This window comes from Elephantulus edwardii, unplaced genomic scaffold, assembly GCF_000299155.1.
Source record: "Elephantulus edwardii isolate Elephantulus edwardi_28Jun2011 unplaced genomic scaffold, EleEdw1.0 scaffold00225, whole genome shotgun sequence".
Classification (NCBI taxonomy): domain Eukaryota; kingdom Metazoa; phylum Chordata; class Mammalia; order Macroscelidea; family Macroscelididae; genus Elephantulus; species Elephantulus edwardii.
The window spans coordinates 3075281-3080204 of record NW_006399975.1 but is presented as its reverse complement, the minus strand read 5'-3'; the positions used below and the strand labels follow the sequence as shown (position 1 = coordinate 3080204).

The 4924-nt window shown below is 38.5% G+C and overlaps 1 protein-coding gene and 1 pseudogene across 1 annotated transcript in view; one reads left to right on the top strand and one right to left on the bottom strand.

Moving 5' to 3' along the window:
• The window catches only part of LOC102859114, a 22641-nt pseudogene extending 17805 nt beyond the window's left edge, over positions 1-4836 (top strand).
• The window catches only part of UNC13C (unc-13 homolog C (C. elegans)), a 912374-nt gene that overhangs the window by 852519 nt on the left and 54931 nt on the right, over positions 1-4924 (bottom strand). The window lies entirely within an intron of this gene.

Here is a 4924-nt window from a genome sequence, read left to right as displayed (position 1 = left end):
TGGATGCCACTCCTGCTTCCAAGCTTGTTTTAATCGGGGAGCTCCACCAAACACTGTCCACCATGGGTAACCATTCTTGCATTTGACTCATTGGTGTCACAGTGTTCGGCTTCACAGCAACCATGAGTTACCTCTGTACAGCAAGTGAACATACCAGGGTTACACGACCTAGAAGAATGTTTCACCAAAAACAATTAAAGACAGGCCTGAGGGCCATGGAGTAGAGTCATCTGCCTTTGGCTTGGGAACATGACTTTCTGTCCACTAGGCCAAGTGCTCTCTTTCTCTCTATGCTGTTGCTGTTAAATGCTGTGGAGTCATAGGGCACTCATAGCAACCCTGTGAACAAAAGATCTGGACACGTGTATAACTTTTGTCCTTTCTCCAGGTTCATAGAATATCTTACAGAAGTGGATGCTACTCTTGCTTCCAAGCTTGTTTTAGTCAGGGAGCTGGCTATAATTCTGACCACTGAGTCAATAGGCAACATCATGACAGATGGAGAAAGGATTGAAGTTTCAATGATTTAAATTTGCTTGTATCAACAACAATCAATGTCCTTGGTACCAGCAGTGAAGAGATCAGGAATCACTTTGCACTGGCAAAGTCTGCAGCCAGGGATGTCTCCAAAATACTGAAGAGAAATGATGTCAGCCTGTAGATTCAAACATGCTTGATTCAGGCCCTGGCCTTTACAATCACTTGCTATGTATCTGAGAGCAGGAAAAAGGCACAAGCATGATAACAGAGTTGATACCTTTGAGTTGTGATGTGGGAGAAGAGTACTAAATATCCCATGGACTGCCAAAGAACAAATGATTATGTCTTGGAAAAAGTGCATCCAGAGTGCTCCTTGAAAGCAAAGACAAAGTTTCAGCTTTCATACTCTGGGCATGTTGCTACAAAAGGCTATTCCTTAGGAAGGGACATCATGCTTGGTAAGGTGGAGGGTGAGCATAAGAGAGATAAACCCTTAGAGAGATAGATAGACACAGTGACTCCAGCAGTGGACTCAAGTGTGTTGAGGATGATGGCGATTGCACAGGTTAGGACAGGGTTCAGGTTTGTTGTTCATAGAATTGCTATGAGTCATACTTGACTCCATGGCAAACAACAGCAATAAATCCCACTTTTCTCCCATGGAGCTCCCAGCTGAGTCAAATGGATGGGTTATAGCACAGAACTCTAAGGACTGAGGTCTCTCCTTTGTAACAAGGAACAATTTTTAAAATGTTAAATTAATTACTATTGAACTGTAGGCTTGACTTGGGAATTCCTCTTACATCCTGGAAATAAAAATAATTTAGTTACTAATTCTTAAACATGCATTGGATGTTTTGAAGTGATGTTCTGCCAGCTTCCAATACGATGTTAGAATTTATAAAGTATGAAAGGATAACAAAGAGTAAAAAGTAAACATAAACTAAAGAATAAAGGAGACAAAGCTAAGGAAGGTATTAAGTCATTGATTCTCATGTGTACATTTCTGTGAAAAAAAATAAATCCAAAATAGAGTAGTTCAGAATTTGAACAGAGTCAGTCCAACTATACTTCTCCTTCTTCATCCCAAGAGATATCTAGCAAAGCATGCCCATGCACATCTTAAGATTCTCTAGCTCAGTAAATTACCACCACTGACAATACCAATAGGTATAATTCAATCATTCGGGTGTGTTGAAAATGAAAAAAAAGATCATTGTTAAGATTGTACCTCTCAACTTTGGTTCTCAATGATAAGCTCATAACTTCAGATATATTTATCAATTTTATTTCAAAAAGATATATTTTAGAAATAATATAAAATTTTTGGCAATTTTCTGGGTCTATAATAGCATGCTTTACACCTTCTCAGTGTACTAAATTGGGACATACAAGAGCAAATTCTGAAACATTACCATCTATATAAATCTTGCCGTATAATCCTCCTCAGCACTGACAGCACTATATCCCCAGGATAGACAAGCTTCAGTGAGGATGAAGTGCTAGAAATGTTCCATAACTTTGAATTATACCCAGTCACAGCCTTTTTATAGCAATGACATCAAATTACTCATGTGAAGCCAGTTGTTTTTTGTGAACTTGAGAACTCTTATTCTATAATCTTTCCCAGAGTTTACTTTTGAGTTAAAACTATCTGAGCACCAACCTCTCCAACACTCAGGCATTAGAGCTAATTCTCCTGTGAATTAAAATTGTTATGGAGTATTTTACAAAGCTGCTCTGAAGTGCATCTTGGGGCTCATACTGATAGATTAATTTCTCCCTTACAAAAATCCAAATAATCACAATTTCTGGTTCCTGGGTTTGAAAATGAGTCCATTATTTTCCCTTCTTGTTGTTGTTGTTATGTGCTGTCAAATCCACTGTGACTCATAACAACCTAATGGACAATATCCCTGAGCCCTGCTTTCCTGAACTAATCTCACTCCTCTGACACACCTACCCTCGTTACCCTAGTTACTATGCCAATCCATCTTATCCAGGGTCTTCTCCTGTGCTGACCCGCCACCTTTCCAAACATGAAGGACTAGTCACTCCTGGCAACATGCCCAAAGTATTTGAGATGGAACTTCACAATCCTTGCCTCAAAGGAGAAACTTGGTTTCACCCTGTCCAGGATGGACTTGTTTGTTTTCTTGGCAGTACATGTTACATTCAACACTTTTCTCCAGCATAGGGAATGGCAAGGGACACACTGACAAAGGAGATTAATCAGAACTAGCTTTGGCAAGCACTGTGGCAATTGGACAATTAAAACAGACATTCGGGGGGCAGGGAAGAAGAACGAACTGGGGAGGAGGGTGGAGAAAACAGTGCAACAATAAATGAATGAAAACCCAAAATCTCTGTAAATGTTCATTAAAACTAATAAAATTCAATAATAATAAAAAACAAAAAAACCTTAAAGGCATTGAGTCTTTTGTCGTCTTTAGTCATTGTCCAGTTCTCAGATGCAAAGCAAGTAAGTGCAGACTCCATGGCCTGGATCATGTGCACCTTGGCCTCGAGATTGACATCACTGATCTTCAGCACTCTGGAGAAGAACTCGACGGCAGACTTTCCCAAAGTCTTTTGATTTCCTAACTGCTGGTCCCAAAAGTACTGATTGTGGAACTGAGCAAGCTGAAATTGTTAACAGTCTCAATCTCTTCTCTATATATCATGATGCTGCCAATTGTCCCAGTGGTGAGAATCTTTATTTTCTTGATATTGAGCTGCAATCTATACTGAGCACTGCAGCAAGCACTTCAGGTCCTCCTTAGTTTGGACAAGATAAGTTGTGTCACCTACATAATGCATGTTGTTGATGAGTATTCCTCCAATCCTGATGCCACATTCCTCCTCATAAAGTTCAGCCTCCGAAATGAGCTGTCCTGCGTATAGATTACAAAGTTATGGAGGAAGGATGTATCCATGACACAATCCTTTCTTGATTTTGAACCATACAGTGTTTCCTTTCTCTGTTCTGATGATTGATTTCTGGTCTAAGTATAGGTGTTGTGGGATTTCACAAGCTAGAGGAACTGATGAACAAATTCAAGCCTCAAGTTGTAGTACTTAAGAATGCTTTGGCGGGGAGAAGGGTGCAACAATGAATGAATGGAATTCCAAAATCTCTGTAGATGTTCATTGAAATGAAAAATAAACAAACTAAAGATAAAAAAAAAGAAAGTCAAGTAAAAGAGAGGTCAATGACAAATCATGAAGCTTTCCCAAAAATCTCCTTTTTCCTAAATACTGGTAACCAAACTAGAATGGAAATCTAGCTTTTAAGAGATCTTATTCAATAGAAAAGATGAAATGTGTACAAATTTTTTAATTATTTTTAACTAAAAAGTTTTAAATAAAATTAATGCTAACATAACAGAGGAAAACTTAAATTTCACTGAAAAAAAAATTTTTCCACTTCGCTGATTTTCTGTATATATAAATTCACAAAGAGTACGTTCCAAACAAAATTTATTTTCATTGTCATATTTCTTTCGAACAGAAATTAGTAATTTACTAACTCTTTTCACAAATCAAAATGCAGATCTTATTCCACCTTCTGCTCGGTCCTCCCTCACCCTTCCATGACCTTCAGTCGATGTTAAATCTGGAACCAAGCTCAGCCCTGAGGCTCAACTCCAAACCAAACAATAGACAAGCCTATATGGTGAACATCACACTGAGGCAGCATTCAGTCCCCAGAATGCATACAATAACCATACAAGCCCAAAAGAGGAACATTTGCTCAGGGATACAGCCCCTAAGGCAGGAAGGAGTTGGATGGAAAGATTCATGAAATGAGTAGTGCAGTGAGTAAGTGGAAGACTGTGATTACATTGAGAGTATTGTAATTATTGTTCTAAACAAATGTGTGAATGATTGAATGGAAATCTAACTTGCCTTGTATGCTTCCTCTAAAAGCACAATAGAAAAACATTTTTAAAATAAAGTACTTCCACTGATAAAAAAAAAAAACAAAAACAAAACACAAGAATGCTTTGGGCAAAATATTGAATGATCCAGGAAACATCAAAAGAAGATGGAAGGCCTTCTGTCTTCAGGTCAACTTGGCCAAAGGTGTAGTGAAGGAAGAGCCCAAGAAGAGAGAGATCAGTGAAGCTGTCAGCTAAGTGGCCTGCAAAAGTGGAAAAGAAGCCCAAAAAGGCAGCAGGAAAGGAGAAGTCTTCTGACAAAAAAGTACAAACAAAAGGGAAAAGGAGAGCAAAGGGAAAAGAGGCTGAAGTTGCTAACCAAGAAACTAGAGAAGATTTACCTGCAGAAAACGGAGAAACTAAAGAGAGTCCAACCTCTGATGAAGCAGGAGAAAAAGAAGCCAAATCTGATTAATATTTCTCTACCATGTCTTATCAGTGGTCCCTGTATCAACTTTCTTGTACAATCCAGAGGAATATTTTTATCAACTATTTTGTAAATG